This window comes from Canis aureus, chromosome 2 (genome assembly GCF_053574225.1).
Source record: "Canis aureus isolate CA01 chromosome 2, VMU_Caureus_v.1.0, whole genome shotgun sequence".
Lineage (NCBI taxonomy): Eukaryota > Metazoa > Chordata > Mammalia > Carnivora > Canidae > Canis > Canis aureus.
Genome location: NC_135612.1, coordinates 60,658,561 through 60,677,941, shown reverse-complemented (window position 1 = coordinate 60,677,941; position 19,381 = coordinate 60,658,561). Strand labels below are relative to the sequence as shown.

At 47.0% G+C, this 19,381-nt stretch overlaps 1 protein-coding gene across 8 annotated transcripts in view; it reads left to right on the top strand.

Moving 5' to 3' along the window:
* Window positions 1-19,381, top strand: part of AFAP1 (actin filament associated protein 1) — a 142,584-nt gene that overhangs the window by 20,088 nt on the left and 103,115 nt on the right. For 6 of the 8 annotated variants that reach the window (XM_077875161.1, XM_077875146.1, XM_077875201.1 and 3 more), the window contains exon 2: window positions 9,778-9,826. The exons of the other annotated variants lie outside the window; for them this stretch is intronic. The gene's annotated coding sequence lies outside the window, so the exon portion shown is untranslated. The remainder of the gene's footprint in view (window positions 1-9,777; window positions 9,827-19,381) is intronic. 8 annotated transcript variants of the gene reach the window in all.

The window sequence follows — 19,381 nt, the reverse complement described above, 5'->3', positions numbered from 1 at the left end:
GGAGGAGATATTTCAAACCACGTGCGTGATAAAGGACCCATATCTAGAATGTGTAAAAACTCTCAAAAGCAGTCAAACAAACAGTGCAATTAGGAAACAGGTAAAGGACACAGGGACGGTTCATCTCAGACAACAAGCAGGTGATCATTGAGCATAGGCAGTCGTTCAGCCTCACTGGCCATTAGGGAAATGGGAATCCAACCCCAGTGAGGTGTCACTGCACACCTATGAGATGGCCAAAGTAAGAAACAGCGACCCGACCAAGCATCGGTGAGGATGTGGAGAAGCCGGACCCCTCCTACACGGCTGCTGGGAGGATGAGATGGTACCACCACTCTGGAAAACCCTTGGGCAGTTTCTCAAAAAACTAAATACACAACCAGCAAGTGCACTCCTGGGTGTTTTGTCTCGGAGGAATGCAGACTTGTGTCCACACGGAACCCTGCCCGCAAGCGCCCACCACAGCTTATTGCAGAAATGCTGGGAACCGGGAACACCCGGATGTCCTCGGAGGGGTGTCTGCTTGGACAGTGGTGCAGCCACAGCTTGGGACACTACTCCCCGTGAAAAGGAGCAGATTCCTGCCACGAGCCACAACCTGGGTGAGTCTCCGGAGAATTAAACTGAATGAGAAAAAGGCAACCCCAGTGACTCTGTGCTGTCGAGCTCCATTTATAGGACATTCGTGAGATGACAAAATTACAGAAACGGTGACCAGAGTAGAATCAGGGCATAGCAAGCAGGGAGGAGGCGAGGCGGGAGGGAGGTGGATGTGACTGTAAAGGGGCCACAGGAGGGGTCCCCGTGTGGCCGAATGTTCTGTATCCTGCCTGTGTCAGTGTGAGGATCCTGGTGTGACATCACCCTGTGGTTTTGCAGGACATTACCCCTGGGAGAGATTGAGTAAAGAGTACATGAAGTCCTTCCACATTCCTTCTTACAACTACATGTAAATCTATAGTTATTTCAAAATAAAAAGTTTAATTATAAAAAAGATGCTGATTGTGAAGCATTTGGTTGATTTCATTATCCGTTGGAAAACTCTTCTAACAATTTAAATGTGCGCTTTTTTGCTCTTTAAAAATATATTCATGTTCTTGTAAAAAATGTTATATGTGCATTATAAAGGAATCAAATGATGCAGGAAAATACACAGATGAATGATTTTTAAAAACTCACCCTTCGAAAATTGCCGTAAAGGGTAAATTTTTTAAAATATGGTAGGATTTCCTTCACCACACATTAATCTATTCTTTCCTTCTGAAGACTATTATGGCCGTGCTTGTCCTCATTTTGGCTTCAGGAATCCAAAGCTTGGAGAACTTGGTTGTATTGATCAGGGTCCGTACCGAGTTCGTGTCCAAAAGCAGAACCAGCCCCCAGGGATTGATACTAGTACCTTGCCTGGGGCCTGCCCTGTCTCTGTCCTCTCCTTTGTTCCCCAGAGTGGTCCTTGGGCCACACACCAGTGTCATTCAGGAAACTTGTTGGAAATGCAGATTGTCACATCCCCACCTCTGGAATCAGAATGTTTTCTTTGGTAAGCCCTCTGCATGATTCTTACAGTGCCCTGGATGGTGGAAGGTGCCGTGCCATCACGGTGATGTGTGAGCCTTGGGCAGGGTACCTTGAAAACCAGGGAGTACAAGCGCACAGTCAGCCACTGCTTCTGCGGCTCCCTCACAGTCCTTGTGTCTGTCCTGATTTACGGATTGCCTGCTCATTTGCATCACATGCCTCCCCCATTCTCTTTGAGCTCTGGGGTGTTGATCAGGGGCTCTGCAGGGTCTGACATAGCATCTAGCACATTCTGGCATGGCTAGGTAAACGAGTCCGTGAATGACTGCCTGGTTTCTGTCCCTGCCTTCAGGATCCAGGGACTGGCATGAGCCTGTGGTCATTTCTCCTCCACTTTGTCTACTTTCCTTCCCCTTGTTGTCTCTCTTTTTCACTGACAGCCCCCACATGTGTAGCCTGTGCTAGACTCTGGAAATCCAAGATAATTCAGTGTTCCTCGTCTTGTGTTGCTCATGTTTCTCAAATTAAACATACACACATTTCTGTTCCAAGCCTGTTTCTCCTGTCTCGTTTTCACTTGGGTACGGACATCCTACTCACCAGGCCTTTGGACTAGAAGCCCCCTCCTCATCCCCACCACTCTCCATCCACCTGTCTAACTGGACTTTATGCCCGTTGCTCTCCAGGGCATGTCTGCTCTGTCTTGGCTCATACTTAGAACCCTGACTTGCAGTTGAGGAGGGACATGAGTCCCCAGAGTTCCCTCTGCCTGGTCAGAGAGTACCTTGTGCATGTCATTCCCCACACTGCCGTTAAAAGACTTCCAAAGCGCAGAGGGCCTGTGTTGTCCTGTGTAACCTTCTTGAGCAAGTGTGTGCTCTCTGTTAGAGGCTTGTCCCCACTTGTCCCCGACATTGTGAGGGCCTTGGAGGACAGACCTACTTTCTGCCCTTCTGAGACCAGGTGAGGGTCCCTGGAAGCACCGTATGGGATGTTGGCAATAGGATCTGTTCTGGAATCATGAGGCCTTGTGCCCCGGGTCTAACACTAACTGAGCATCCTTGGGAAAGTCACTGAGTTTCTGTGAGTTTTGGTGTCACCATGTAAACAATGAGGATAATGAGGATAAATACACTCAATGTATGACACAAAGCTGTTGAGTGGCACAGATGTGGTGATGCTTTGCCATCCGTAAAGCATCACAGACATGAGGAATGGCACTGTGTGAGCAGCACTTTGGAAATAATTGTATAAAGCTCTTCAAAACACATCTGTGGTTCTGGCTGGTGACACCAGTGAGCACCTGTGTTTTATATCCTACATCATGGGGGTGGGGCATGTTCTGTTTTATTGCTGAGTTAGAGATGCCCAGGGATGCCCCCTACACATTGACCTAGAGAGAGGAGGCTCTTTCTTGCCTATATTTGGTGGCATGGCCTGAGTGCTTTAGGGCCAGGAATGCACAATGAGATATGGAAAAGAAAGCTGTGCTCACTGCTAACTAGCCAGTCTGCACTCCTGTGGGAGGAACGGGGGAGTCACTCCATGGTAACTTGCCAAAGCCCATCCTAACCCATCCGTCTGCAGAAGTGACCAGCAGGACAAGCACAAGATCTACTAGAGACAGATGGACCACATTAGCCCTGTACATTTTGTAGCCTTCGTGGCCTCAGAACAGCCTGCGACAGCTGCTAGGACAGGACAGCCATCTGGGAGCTCTGGATCAGCCAAGGGTGGGAAGTGCCCAAGGGTGGGAGGGCCACTCTGGGTGCTGCAGTCTGGGAGCAATCACTGAGCGGGGGTAGGGCCTCCTGTGCTGTAGTCCGCTTCATGTGTGACGTGGTGGCTGACAGCAAACAGGTTAGTGATGATCAGACATGATAGGTGTGGTACTTGAGGGGGTGCAGCAAAAGGATGCTGGAAATTGGTGGGGTGAGTAGCATGGAAGGTGCCTCAGGTATCTGTGGAATGAACAAGTGAGTGGGTGGGTGAGGAAGCCATCATCCATGGCATTCCTGATTGTGTCCTCTTGGTTGTTGCATATCTGTTCTGTGGCCGGTCCACCTGGTCAGATGGTCGCTGCACTCTCTGCTTCTACTTTTGATTCTAAGGAATGGGGAAAGGTACTTCAGTTTCTTGATGGCAGATATTCCTTTTATCACTGTGAGAACCTGGAGCTTGCAGTAACACCTGCATTTTGGCTTTACCTCTCTTTCATCCACTGGTAGCCAGACCGGGGCCAGCGAGGAGAAGGGACTTCCCTGACGTGACATCACTCATCATCTACAGTGGGGCCATGAGTGGGATCCCCAGCCCCTTGACTCCAGGCTGAGCTCTGCTTTTCTGTTTCCATTCTTGATAAAATGGTTAATCTACCTTGTAGCTGAGCCTTCCTTCTAGGGGAGGGTGCATGTGGAATGTGGCAAACGGCCAAGACCTGAATTTCTCATTTCTGCAGACTTCTCGTGGCTCAGAGTTAATGCTCTGGCTCTTGCCAGGGATGATAAAGGAAGCTGTTTGTATGTAAACTTATACAAGAGCACTGTTTCACTGGGAGTTTATTTGGTTTGGACTGGAATAAATCTCTGACATTAGTTTCTTTATCCTAAAAGCAGAGAAAACTGTAAACACTTTTTTGGGGGGAGAAGGTGGTGACTCCTTTTACTCAACCTGAACCCCAGTGAGTATTTGGGGAACTCAGCCGAGGTGCACCCAGGGCCAGGTGGGAGTCTCTGGGAAAAGCATGCATGCTCACTCCACACCAGTTGAAATAGGATCTTCAGGAATGGAGCCTGGGTGTCTATAGGTTTGAAAAGCTGCCCAGGGGACTCTGATGGATGGTGAAGGTTGAGAACCCATGTCCAAGGTGAATGAGAATTCCAGGCAACACAAGGGCCTCCTTCTTTCATCAGTGTGGAATGGCTTTGGGCGCTGTGGGGCGAGTAAAGAATATTGTGCAGATAATGCCTCATCCCACGAATGTCTACCAGTCATTCACTCTATTCCAGTGTCTACCCACTCTACTTTTTCTTCTCGGAATAATTTGACAGTTAGTTGTGCAGAACTGTAGCAAATCTTGTTTGATTAGCACAAAATGATCGTAGGTGTGAATTGTTGGTATTTATTATAGTCCATTATACCAGCTCTGTTCTGGACAGTTTATAAATACTTTGTCTTCATGCAGGGCCTGCAGAGGCAAGCTGCCTGGGTTTTCCAACTGTGTAATTTGGGGCAAGTTTTAAAACTTGTGTAGACCTCATTTTCTTCAACTGTAAAATGGGATGATAGGAGCCATTGTCATCTCCTCCCAGCGTCATTCTGAGGATTAAATACAAACATGTCTTTAAAGCATGTAGCTTGATGCCTGTTCCTAGCACATGGTAAGTGCTCAGTAATTTTCATAATTCTCTTAATGGAAATACTCAGAGTGAATAAATTTGCCAAAGATAATTCATCCTTAGCCCTTGAACCAAAGATTTCTTTGGTTTTAACTGGTAGGGTTAATATACCACTTAAATATCAGCCTCCAGGGTACCTTGAGTTTCAAAAGAGTATAGGCAGGGGATTTCCTAATTGGAACATTGCCTGTTCAATCTGTTTCAATCTGTATTCCAGCACAATCCTGGAGCTTTGTTTGTTTTTTGGTTTCTTCTCCTGAACCCTGCTCTGCAGTGACATCTGGCACGCAGGGGGCCATTGCATTATAGCTTCGTTAGTCGCCGAGGGGATGCGATCGCATGCTGCAGGAAGCATGTGTTATCTGTATGCCAGCTGGACAAAGCGAGTTCTTCGCTCCGTGGTCAGTGTTTATTCTTCTCAGCTCTCCCACCAAACCTTGTCTGGTTTTCTTCTGTTTCCCGTTCGATTCTGAGCCCTATCTGAACTCTGGTTCCTGGCACTGCATTTGGCAATGTCCAGCACACATGAGGTGCTCACTAAATACTTAGCAAATGAAATCTAGGAGAACACAGCATAAATCCACAAGTTAAGGTTTAAGCTGTGTGGTACTATCTCCACATCAACAAAACTTAATAGATCTTACTTTTGTTAATGCAAGTTAAAAATGTTTGAGTAGGTAACTTAGTTCATTAATCACTTATTGGGTATCTTACAGGCTGGGCACTGGGGATAGAAAGTGATTATAGATCCCTGCGCTCACGGACATGCTGTCTAGGGCAGTGGGTGGACACCTGGCTGCAGGATAAATAGGGTATTATGATGAAGAGGTACACTGTGTGCACTTGGACCACGAGCAGTTGGTGCTTTATGAACACAGGCAGCAAGTCGAAACATAGCCGAAATTTCTCTACATATTCATGCTCACACAGTTGGCAAGAAGTGCCTGTCTTTAAATATGTGCTAGGTCAGCTCTTGAATGGCTTTAGTATGGATGGAATGGCTTTGCCAGGGCCCTGCTTTATCTTCCTTCATTAGGAAGAAGATCCAGAGCAGCATTGCTGTAGGAGTTCTGGGCCTGAGGTCAGTGAGTGGGTTTTGGCTTTGGCTCTCCTGCTCTGCTATTATCTGGGTGTTAGGTTGCTGTGCTGTGGCAGGAGGGTCCGATTAGATGTTGCTTATGGCTTCTTTTAGTTCTGACTTCAAGACTCATCATCTCAACCCATCTTCCTTGGGAGTAGAGAAAGAACATGGCGGCTGGGGAGTTGTTTGTCTACATTTACCGGGACTTTGCAGCCTGATTTTGGGGACTACCCTGGGAGATGTGTTGGTGGTGTGGCTGGTGCTCCGCTGGGAGGGGCACGCAGGTGTATTACTTTTCCGTGGTCTTAGTGAAAGCCAAGGGGCAGTCAAAGCATCCATGGAGTCAGCTGGAAAGAGGCAGAAGATAAGTGCCGCAGGCGATAGTGAACATATTTGAAGCAGATTTCGCTGAATCCTGTCTGTGAATATGTTTTTTGGGGTTCTAGCTTCACGTGATTTCTACTGTTTAGGCCCATCATCATGTAACATTTGAATGCCCTTTGGCTTCTGAGGTGGAAATATACAGTGTAGCAGGGGACAGCCCTGGATTGCTTAGCTGTGAGGAGGCTTTGGATGACCTCAGGCATATCCGAGAAAGATAAAATGTAGTCTTGTAGGTCAGTTTGGTTCTCTGTTTCAGAAAGCTTCCTGACCCTTCCGGAGGAGTGACACCACTCAAGTCCTGAGCTGCCTGAGGCCCTCCGAGCTCTGGACTCTGGCCCAGCTAGATTGCCTGCACTCACAATGCTCTTGTCAGGCGAAGGTCGGGGGAACATGGGTTGTAAAACTCAGTTCTACGTGCAGGTTACTTAAGGAATGGTGATAATGACTCCTTACATTGGTATTTTGCTTCATGGTTCTGCAAGACCCTTAAAATCCATTATCTCGTTTTATCCTCTCAGCATTTCTGTGAAGAAGGCAGGTGGGTTTTCACATCTCTTGTTTTTCTGGTGATTTTACTGGGGCTCACAGAAGATCAGGGACTTAACCAAGTACCAGGTACAGTGTGGTGACTGTCATTAATAATGCTGTTTTGCCTATTTGAGAGCTGCCAAGAGAGTAGATCTTAAAAGTTCTCATCACAAGAAAAGGAAATCTTGTGACTGTGTGCAGTCAGGGTGTTAACTAGATTTATTGTGATGATCACTGGCAACATATACAAATCTCAGTCATCATGTTGTACACCTGAAACTCACATGATGTGATATGCCAGTTATACCTCAATAAAAAAGAAAGAAGAGGCTCAACCAAGGTTATGGGCCGAGTTGGGGGCCCTGGTGGCCCTGTGTCTTCCTCACTGTTGTACCAGGGCTCTGTGCTCTGGGTAGGACAGTGTTCTGTTTAGCATCCTAGTAACCCCTCACCCATCTGGGGAGGAGTTCTGTGTGTGTGTCTGTTCAATTTGGAGGCTTCAGATTTCCTGCCCTCTGTTCCTTCCTCCAGATGTGCGGGCATCCCTGAAGCCCTGGGGTCGCCCCTGTGCTTGGGTCCCTTCCCCACCTCCAAATGGTATGTGTGTTCAACCCTGTGAATGAGCTCTCCCACTCTAGGGACCTCCCTTGGTGCCTGACCCCCACACTTTGAGCTCGACTTAATGTTCAGATCTGATTGCTTCCATATAGAAATGGGATGTGCTGTGTATGCTTTTCTTTCTTTTTCTTTCTTTTTCTCCTTTTTCTCTTCTTTCTTTTCTTTTCTTTCTTTCTTTCTTTCTTTCTTTCTTTCTTTCTTTCTTTCTTTCTTTCTTTCTTTCTTTCCTTCCTTCCTTCCTTCCTTCCTTCTTTCTTTTCTTCTTTCTCCCTCCTTCCTTCCTTCCTTCCTTCCTTCCTTCCTTCCTTCCTTCCTTCCTTCCTTCCTTCCTTCCTTCCCTCCTTCCTTCCTTCCTTCTCCCTTCCCTTCCCTTCCCTTCCCTTCCCTTCCCTTCCCTTCCCTTCCCTTCCCTTCCCTTCAATTCAAGCTAGAGCCAAAGCTGAAATAGGTGATAGCAATCAGTAAGCTGCTTTAAGGTTGTGATTGGGTGGCCTTCCCTTCCCCCAGGGTGAGCTCCTCGAGGGTCTTGCTGTACCACGTCTGTCTGTGTTGTCACCGCAGTGGCTGGTTTGGTGTCTGGGCTGTGGTAAGGGTTGCCTAAATTCAAGTAAGTCCAACAGAGGTATTCCATCTGGAAAATGACAAGCAAGCTAAAGGAATTTTTGCTTACGATGTTTGCGAAAGAATATTTTAGAAAATTGACCTGTTTCTCAGTTGGAGTTTAATTTAGGCTCAGAAAGCAGCTGTATGCCCAGAGGGCTTTGGGATTTCACTATGTGACAGATGAAGTTAATTGTTGTTGTATGAATATATTACCCTGCTGTGGCTTTAGTGGACCTTTCTCCCAAATGGAATAGATTTTTCTGTGAAAGTCATACTTCCTTTTTGAGAAGCGTAACAGTAATTTTGTGGAATGATCTCCTGTTCCTTTAACCCCAGAGTACCAGCTGAGAAGAAAACACTGCTTTCGGCTTGGGGAACGCAGTTTGGTTTCTGCTTCTGCAGCTGAAGGGCAGCGAAGCATTCTCAAAGACAGAGAATAAGATGCATGTCTGCATCATGGAAATTCTCGCATGCTATTTCAGGTCTCTGTGTTGGGATTTCTGTAAAGTTTTAGGAGCTGAGTGGGTGCATGCACGTTATGGTGTGGAAGGAAGAGAGTGGTGTTCACAAGCTGGCACTGTTTCGGTCTCTTCTCTCCCCACTGACCGGCTCTCTGACTGTGGACAGTCCACACAGGGTCACTGGATGACCTTCCTCCTCTGTTACGCTTCTTCTGAAGGGTTTTTCAAGAGTCAGTGAGGTCATATATGTGAAAGTGCTTTGTGCTTTTAAATTTGGGAAAACTTTAAGCCTATATGTGTTTTTGGAAACATACGTAATTATTTCTGAAATTTGCTTATTTACTGGGCATTTTGCACTATTTTAATACTGCCAGGATGTAGCATCTAAAGCCTTAATTTCTTGGGAATGCCCCTGGAATAAAGTTCATTAGACTTGTTGAGGAGTATTTGGTCAGGGAAAATTTTGCTCATCTCTCCATGTACAACTTAGAGTCTCATTTACATCTCAAGGCCCCTAAAATTTATATATTTATATTTATCTTGCAAAAATTATCTCCACAGTTATCTTCTGTGACTAGGCATAGTCCTGAGAACATCACAGACATGAACTCCCTAAAGTCTCATTACAGTCAAAGGAGGATTGTAATCCTACTGTTTGAATCCTTATCTTACAGATAAGGAAACTGAGACGCAAGGAGACTGAAGCAACTTGCTTGAGGTCACAGAGCTCTCAGGTGGTAGTTCTGGAGTTGTAACCCAAGCCCCAGTCCCAGAGTCTTTTTCTGAGCCTTTGCTAAAAGGCTGCCTCCTGTCACCCCCACAGCTTACTCACGATTTCTCTTTCAAGTGATCTGTGGGCCCTCTGAGCTCTATCTGGCTACGTCCGTTCTATTTACTGCTGTATTCCTTGGGCCTGACGTAAGGGCCAGCACATAGGCATTTGTGGAATGGTTATGTGAGGCACTTCTGATACTAACGTCTTATCATTGAAATTCTCCTACATCTGTTTTCTTACGATTGCAAGGCAGGCAGTGTTTCCCTTCCCTTTTACACCTAAGGAAATGTAACCATGAGAATGATGTTGTAGAGTCATGGATTGAGTTCTGGGTTGCGAGAATGATGTTGTAGAGTCATGGATTGAGTTCTGGGTTGCATATTTCCATACATGTTTGTTTTTAACTTTCAGATTCTTCTGAAATTCTTTCTGTGGTGAGTGTCATCAGAAGGAAGCACAGGTAAGGAGATTTCATGATCTTCAAACTCAATGGCATTAAAAGAAATGAAATTGTCTTGACAAGAGCCATGGTGCTATCTGCTGGGGGTGCTTGGAATATAGAGATCTTTGCATTAAAAACAAAATAGTGCCTGCTCATAGCCGTATTAGGAACGAAATCTGACTCTCCAGCTTGTTTGGTCAAGAATAAAGCTGGAAATCTTGAGGACGCCGGTGGAGTTTCATCCCCACTCTTCACCAAGGACCGCCCATCCCCCCGGTGGCTCTCCCGCGTTTCTCTCTCCCTGGCTGTGTCTTCTTAGGACATTTGTAAATCTCAGAATTCCCCTCTATGTGATCTAAAAATTGATGTCATGTATGCAAAACAAGCAAAACAGAGCTCTTAAAAGTGTGTAATACACCTCCCTGATCGTAAAGGAAATACATGTTATTGAACATTTGGAAATGAGAGAGGATAAAGAAGAACACAAATCTCATCAGACCTCAGCACTATGACCGTTTCAGCCTTGTGCAGAACAGCATTACCACAGCAGGCCAGAGACTCCCATCCTCTGGGAGGCCTGCTCGTGAGCTTGGCCCATGGCTGGTATCTGGAACTTCAGTGTTGGGACGGTTCCCACCACTGAGCCTGAGCTGTCTGTGCAGACATGTGGGCATGGTTCATGCCCACAGACCTGGTTTCCTCCCTAGAGTCTGGAACCTTGGTACATGTCAGGCAGAGGGGGGCCCGTATGCCCAGCCCCCAGCAAAATCCCTGACGCTGGGTCTCTAATGAGCTTCCTGGTGCCAGGGCTTCCCAGGTGCTGTCCTGTGTGACTCTGTGGGAGAGGACCCTGGAGGCTCCTACTTTTGGAGTCCGCTGCACCTTGTGCCTTTCCCTGTTGCTCATTGTGCTTTGTCTCTTCTTGCCGTGATAAATCTAGTTCTGAGTATGCCTGTGTGACGAGTCCTGAGAGTTCTCCTGGCCAGTTGTTGAGGCTCAGTGGGGAATCTTGGAGACCCTAGACTAAGACCTAGTCCTTTCCTTTTTCTAATCATAAAATTATGTTTTTTAAAAATAAAATGAGTATTCTATCTGTTTAAGATCTTTTTTATTCCCTATATATAAATGGACATTTTTGTCACATCATGAATTATACTTTCAGAAATGCAATTTATATGTATCTTAAATTATATCTTAAATATTTATGTAACATTGGATGTTTGAGGTTTACAGTTTATAGTACTACAGTAGGTAACAAAAACCTTGTTTGAGGGACTCAGCATGCATCTTAGCACAGGTGGTTCTTAGGCTGGTGTGAGAGAGGGTATGTGGTGTGGGTGATCTTGGTAGACATGTCCAGCTCTTCTTCAGAAAGGTTGTTTCCTGCTTCTCCCTCTGACTGTGTCTCTGCCCCTCTCTCTCTCTCTCTCTCTCTCTCTCATAAATAAATAAATAAATAAATAAATAAATAAATAAATAAATAAATAAAATCTTTAAAAAAAAGAAAAGAAAGGTGGTTTCCGTTTGCATGATCATCAGCCATGCTTGAGAGCAGCTGCCTCACTGAATCCTCACCAATACTAAATATTACCAGTAGTTGAAGCAGTTTGTCAATTGGATAAATAATAGATGATATCATTTTAATTTGCTTTTTTGATTATTAGTGAGGTTTATTATTATTTTTTTTTGAGATTTTATTTGTTCTTGAGAGACAGAGCAGCAGAGACATAGGCAGAGGGAGAAGCAGACTCCCTGTGGGGAGCCCAATGTGGTACTTGATCCTAGGACCCTGGGATCATGGCCTGAGCAAAGGCAGACACTCAACCACCAAGACTCCCAGGTGCCCTATTAGTGGGGTTTAAATAATTGATTTTTTTTCTGACTTGCCTATTCATGTCTTTTGGTTTGAGAGTTTCCCATCTTTTGCCCAGATATTTTATAACTGTTCTGGGCTGGGATAGTGACTTTCTAGGGAAAAGCCTCATATCCTCACTCTGCCGTAACCACCCCAGGGCTCTGGCGTGTGTGCACTGAAGAAGTGGGCTTTGCTTATGATGGGAAGCATGACTTCTGTTGCCCATTGATGAGGAGCATCCTTAAAAGAGGGCCCTGGTATGTGCACTGGAATAGATATTTGCCATGGGAAGGATGCTGTGAAGTCCTGCAGAGGACGAGGATCTATGGGGGAGAGTGGCAGTGAGAGGCCTCTATCTGTTTATCACTCACTGTAATAGTATGAATAGCTCCACCAGGACGGTTCCAAGTATTTATCATGAATTATAAAAAGACTCAGAATGTGAAAACCTTGTAAGCTAAGTACTCCCATGTGATTGCAAAAGTAGCACAAGATGGTAGCAGGGACACAGAGGCACAGAAGAATTCTGTGCTGGGGGTATCCTGGGTAGGGAGCAGACCAGCTGCAGTGGGCTCTGGGGAGGCAGATGTGGGGGGAAGGCGTCTGTCAGGATCAGTGGTGTGAGGAGAGTAGAGAGACTGAGGAAGCGGTGGGCTGTGATGTAGGTGTGTAGAGCCTCAGCCAGCCTGCATGCTGCTCAGGAGAGGGACTGCCCGTCCCAGCGTCCCCTTTTGGGCTAATGTGGCCAGGCCTCTGACACCCTTTCAGGGCTCAGGCTGCCGTGGGAAGGAAGCCGGCAGCTGGACCATAGTCCCTGCAGCACATCTCTGCTTGAAGAGCAGTGGATTGCGTGGCACATTCGTGTCTGCCATGACTACTGTCAGTTATTTCTGGCTGCCGGCAGATAGTATGACTGAACATGTGCAGCCATACCGTGACGGGGCAGGGACGGGAGCTGGCAGCCGGGAGCTGTGTTTCAGAGCCGTATTTGGGTGACAAGCTGACTTCTCACCTTGACTGTTTATTCTGGGTGGTAGGGAAGGTGTGTCATGGATGATGGAGGTGCAGTAGCCACACCCCCTCAAGTTGCTCAGGCGATACAGTGGTGACGTATAGTATCTCCCTTGTGTGTGTGGCACACTTATTTCCAAACCACGGCAGCAGCTCTGCAGGGCCGTGTGACATGCTGGTAGCACTGGTTGCCCCAGAGGAGAGGTTGGGATTGGTGATTATAGTGGAAGGAGAATTTCACTGTTTTGTATAATCTGACTTTTACTTTTTGCTATTTTACTATTTAGTGCATCTTAAGTATGTTTGTTTTAATAACATTTGTAATGAAAGGAGTATTTACTTTTGTAAATTTGAAAAAAAAAAAAAAGGAGAAATAACCTGTGACCGTGGACAAGCTCTTTAACCTTTCTGTGCCTTGGTTGGGGAGTGATATGGTGGCGATTTTATAGGGCTGTAATGTAAGATAAAACTCAGAGACTGGCACCTTCTGAGTGCAGAATAAATGCTGCTGTTTTAATGTTTTAGAAGATAGAATGCTAACAGGTCATCATGGTTTGTGTCATATAAATACCTCTGGGCGGCTGACCTAGTAGAAAGAACCTGAGTTCAGCTCCATGTAAATAGCGTGATGGAAAAGCATTATTTTGGGCACCAGGAAACTCCGGTTGTGAAAAGGGCCCTCTCATTAGCACGTGGTCCTGGGCAGCTCCTTGTTCCTCCCGCGTGTGACGGCAGCGGTAGCAGGCTCCTGTGGCAGGGCTGCTGGCAGCCTTTCAGGATGGGCACACGGGGAAGCCACGGGGCTACGACGAGGACGAGGGGCAGGTGGATGCGGGGGCAGAACTCATCCAGAGATTGCGGCGTGGTTTGTCCTGCACGGAGAGTAGGGCCCCCTCTGTGCCTTTCCACCTCCAAGGAAGGCAGGCCGCTGGACAAATCCTCCTTCAGACGGCCCGACGGCCCCGGTGTGTGGTGCGCGCGGGTTGATTTGGCTCATTGTCACAGCAGCGGCAGCTGAAGGGACAGCTTGCCTCGATGTGCATATCTGGGCGTTTGTGCTATTTATAAACAGTTAGAAAAGGCACGGAAGGCTGTTTGTGGCAAGCTGGTGAATCCGGCAAAACACGGACAGTTCTGTTAGCACGATTTGCACGAGCGAGGGCCCGGAGCATTCACATAAACAAACACATTTGCCCATATTTAAGAGTCGCTCCTAAACACAGACTTTCAACTGTCAGCCATATGGTTTATCAGCTTTTCCTTGAAATTGCAGGGGTTTGATGGCCAGATATCTGAAATCAGAAACCATCTCAAAATGGCTTTATGCCCCTGCTTTCCTTTTTTTTCCATTATGAGGAGAGAAGACTCGAGGGAGAATGGTGTCACTGTACAGAGGCTTTTGTCAGTCTGTCCTATGCCCTGTTGACCTGTCACAGCATTAGCATCACCACGGCTCTGGTGGAGATGGTCTTTCTCCTTTTCCGCGGCATGGTTCTGTACAGCATTTTTCACTCCCTAGTGTGTGTTTTGGTTTGTCTGTTTGCACCTACACACATGTGGGCTCCCTGAAGACCTACTTATTGTCTCTGTCACTAGCGCTGGCACACCGATTAGTGTTTGTTGAATGAATGGCGGGGTGAGACAGCTACTCTTCCCCCTTCTGCCCGGTCATGAAAAATGCTTTTGGAAGAAGCTGCATGGGTAGGGAGCGGGGGACTGTGGGCAGTGGGACCACACGAATTGCTGCGGGATGTCTCATCAGCCCAAATGCTTAACCTGGAAGAAGGTGCTGGTCATGAATGGAAATGTGTAGAACAGTTCTTCGGAAAATTAGCTGATTGTCACAGGGTTTCACGCAGGTGAGCGATGCTGCTGTGTGCGTGCGTGCGTGTGCGTGTGTGAGCACGCATAGCGTGCAGTGGCGCCGTGCCCACGGGCTTTTACTCTGGTGCAGGTGGAATATATAGCCTGAGGCCTGAGAAAGCGAGCTGCCCAGGATCACCTGGTTAGAGCGGGACCAGAGCCTTTCAACTGCTCGCCTCACTTCCCTCTTTCCTGCTCAGACTGTCTTCCGTGAATCTAAATATGCAGGAATGGGGGAGAAAATGTACCCCAGTGCCACAGGCTCAGAAAACAGACCCAGCAGCTGAAATCATCTTTACACATCTTGTACCCCGAGAAAGTAGTGATTTTTTACAATACCTTTAAATTTCACAATACCTTACATTTTCTCATAAATTTTATAAAACAAGACAATCAAAGCAGTTTGGGGAACGGTGACTTTAGAAAAAGGGGAAAACTCAAATAGAGAATTGCAATTTTCGTTTTGTTCTCCGCCTAGAGTTTAAGCATTGTGGACTCGTATCCATGTTACAGCTTGAGCCATTATGTGGCCAGTCACTATCCATTATTTTAGAACAGCAGATGTAGGCAGCAACTCTACCTTTTAATGGTGGTCTTATTAATTTTAAATTCAAATGATAGGAGCAGCAGATGGTGAGGGGGTAAGTATTTAGATGTTTGGTCATTGACAGCTCTTTACTTCTGTGCGTTACATTGGGACCCGAGACTAGCTGATCCCACAGAGAACTGATTATGATCTGTCTCCTCGCCAGCTGGGCTCTTTTGCATGCTGGGTCCAGAAGGATTGCTCTCTTGCAGGCAGGGAAGATGGATTGCCGATTGTTTTGAAATCATGAAGGGTTATTTGCACCATCCAAAATTCTGAAGCAGAGCTATCAGACTGTCTTCTCTTTGTATTTCAAATCTTTTCAAATCTGTATTTCAGGTGTACATGAGCTAATTAAGGTCTTCTTTAATAGGTAATTGAATATATTATTGACTGATGTGCAGGAGAGCTCTGTTCCACGGCATAGTCCCTGGCACTTTGCACGAGGATGTGAGCCTTAGAACATAACCTGGGTTTCCTGAGCAATCATCTAAATGTTAATTATTTCTAAATGATTATTATTTTCTAAATGATTTTCTACATGAGTGACACTGAGCACCAGAGAGTACGTTTATTAAAGAGATACCCTTTTGTTTTGTCTGAATTCAGATTTTACATTTTTAAACATCAGGGTTTAGAAATGCAGCAACAGGGGCACTTGAGTGGCTTGGTTGTTTAAGGACTTACTTTCAGCCCAGGTCTTGATCCTGGGGTCCTGGGATTGAGCCCTGCATTGGGCTCCCTGCTGGGCAGAGAGCCTGTCTCTCCTTCTGCTACTCTCCTTGCTTGCTCTCTCTCTGTCAAATAAATAACATGTTAAAAAAAAGGGAAAAAAAAAAAAAAAGGAAATGCGGCAACAGAACTGGCCTAGCCCCTCTCTCCTCACTTTATAAAATCTAAAGATGCTTACAGGGAGAGTGTGCTCCCTGACTTTCTCTTCCTAGGCTGCACACCTGTCCTCCTGCTCACCTTCCCTCTCTGTGACCTCTCCTCTGGGCTGTCCACAAAGGGCATCGTCCCAGTGTGGCTCTCCGGAGGGACAGTGGCCAGAAGAGAGGGGCCACTGCCTGCTGTCCTGTGGGCAGTTAACCTTTCCAGGGCTGTGGTGTGTGGTCATTGGGTGGCACCAAAAGCATGTGGCCCTGCAAAACTAGAGGTTAAAGTGATGGCAGGACAGATGTCCTCATCAGGATCCTGTATTTTAATCGTGGGTGGGAAGCCATGGAAAAATATGTGATTCTATGGAATATTACTCAGCCATTAGAAATGACAAATACCCACCATTTGCTTCGATGTGGATGGAACTAGAGGGTATTATGCTGAGTGAAATAAGTCAATCGGAGAAGGACAAACATTATATGGTCTCATTCATTTGGGGAATATAAATAATAGTGAAAGGGAATAAAGGGGAAAGGAGAAAAAATGAGTGGGAAATATCAGAAAGGGAGACGGAACATGAGAGACTCCTAACCCTGGGAAACGAACAAGGGGTGGTAGAAAGGGAGGTGGGTGGGGGGGTGGGGCTGACTGGGTGGCGGGCACTGAGGGGGGCACCTGATGGGATGAGCACTGGGTGTTATTCTATATGTTAGCAAATTGAACACCAATAAAAAATAAATTAAAAAAATATGTGATTCCTGAAATTTGGAGTCCGAGGGAAGTCAGGGACTCAATGTGAAGTGATAGCGGAGCAAGGAGGTGAAGGTGTAACAGGCACTCTGTCCACCTCTGTGCTGGGCATAGGCGGACACGGGGCTGCCTCCCATGTGTGACTTATGGACTGGCCTTGCAATCATGTTTTAGGCCCCACCATGATGTTCTTCCCTTCCGTGGCGATCTTCTTCCTGGTACAGTAGGCCTCAAGCCATGTGTGACACAGAAGTATTCCTACTGATAGAAGGTGCTGTCTATGTGGGGTGGGGTGCTGGGGGGTAGGGAGGCCACAGAACACCTGCACGAGGCCACTGCTTCACTGCAACTTCACAGCCCAGCCCTTTCTTGACCTACTTCTCTAGCCGGGAGGTCCTGCTTCCTCTGATTTGTTCCATCCTTCTCTTTTGGTTTCCGTGAATTATAGTGTTGTTGTGCTGTAACAGCGTGCCCAAATCCACACGTGGCAATGAGTAGACGTTTCTGAGGTTTGCACTTGTGCAGCTTTAAAAGTCGTACTTACGGTTTCTTGTCGGTTGCAAGACATGCTTTCAGAAGCAAATTCCATGTGGTGTATGGACCTGTGTTTATTTTTCAAGGCTAGTTTGGTTGGAGCCCACTCAGAGTGAGTGGGGTGGGTGGGGACAGGGACAGGGCCTCACAGGCAGAGACAGAGTCATTCTCCAAAGGTGCTCTGCCTGCCACCAGCACGCTGTCCAGCTGGTTCACTGTGTGCTGGGTTTCCGGTGTCCGCATGTTGCCAGCCTCACGTGGGTCTCCTTAATGAGTTACTTTAGCACACAATTCAAGGCCGTGGAAGTGAGTGGCCATTTGGCACAGAGATTCACAAGGACAATTTGCAAAGTAACCTGGAATGGGGACATTCTGCACAGACAGCATGGGAAGCACTCTGGTGTGTGGTGTGTTCTTTACGGCCCTGCCTTGCAGCATTTCTGGAGGATTCAGGGATAACTGAACTCGCCCAGGATGTCATTCTTGTGGGCTGTAGGCAATCAGGATTTATTCACTGTTAATTTGATAGTGGCAGCCATGTATGTAAGTCAGATGTTCTCCTGGCAGGGCCATTGGAGGTGTTTGCTATGGCTTGGACTGGAGGGAGCTGGGTGCATTTGAGTCTGTTGAAACCACGAGTAAGTGAAACACAGCCAGGTGCTATGGGCCAAATTGTTTATGAATCACTGTTCCACCTCCTAGTCAGACTCTTCAATGATGTTCCCCTCCTGTGCGTACGAGAACACCACGCACACTCACACCCCCTCCCACCCACCCACACCTTCACATACACGCGTTTCCTTGTCAAGGCCCTACCCCCTGGGTGGCCAATACCAGTCACGTCCCTATTTACCAGTGCTTCCAGCACTTTCCCAGCCCATTGCCCCTTCTGTTTTACCCCCCAATTACCTGTGGTCCTCATCAGCCTGCTTTCCCCAGCTCCTGGTGTGGGAGGCTCCTGGGGCAGGGAGCCACCCTCACAATTACCAAGGTCCTCCACAGCTTGTTTCATTAGGCCCCAGGGATGGGAGGGAGGCTGAGGCTTCCTGGCCGTGTGTGCTGTGATCATGATAGGATCTTCTCTGGCAGGGGCACCTTTCAGTGTGCTTAGTGGTGAAGAATGCTTTCACTTCTGCCTTCTTAGTAAGGGATGGTTTGGGAGCCTAGCCTTGCTTCCCATGAGAAAGGCATGATTTGCATATCATCTCATTTTATATTATTGAGTCTTGACAGACAAGCTGTTCTTGAGCTCTTGGTTCACTCGGCCAAGGTTTATTGAGCAGGGTATGTATCTGTGCCACAGCGGCTGCTCTGCTGGCCCCTGGGGACTAGTCCCACAGAGAGCCATCCCCCAGGATTGCCTGGGACAGACAGAGTGCAGAACTAGCAGAGTTTTGAAAGTGCTGTGAACAAAGTGCCCTCAAGGTGCAGGACAGAGTTCCTATACCCTCTCCCCCAGCAGCTCATTCTTGAAGGACTTGCTGTGGGTACGTACTCATTATTTGTATATCCCCATTGCCCCGCATGCTAAGACAAAAGATGGACAAGGGCTCTTTACCATTTCGTGGAAACTAGATGGGCTGAAGGAGGGGTCCCCACAGCTGGGGGGAGGTGGGTGGAGACAGGATAGGCTCACAGGGGGAGGGGGTGGGTTTTGTTTCTTAGCTCTCATTTGAAATATCTTAGACTCAGGGAAATGTCACAAAAATAGTACAAAGAACTGTCTGCCTTCACTGGATTCCCTAAACATTTTTCAGCATTTGTACTTCCAGTCTCCCTCACTCCTTCCCTCTGTGCGTGTGTGTATATTTTTATTCATCAATTTATTCATTACCAAGTTGGAGTGGAGGCTGGATTGCCAGGGTGAGGTGAAGGAGTGGCAGAGGAGAGATGGGTTGGGAGCTCTCACAGTGCTCTGGGCTGGAGAACACAGTGGTTGGGCCTGGTTGGAAATGACAAGAGAGGTGAGAAGTGGTTAGTCTACTGTATTTCGAAAGGAGACCCTCTAGGATTTGCTGACAGGTTGGATGACAGGCTTCAGGGATTTTGGCCTGAGTACCTGGAAGACTAGCGATGCCATTATTGAAATGAGGAA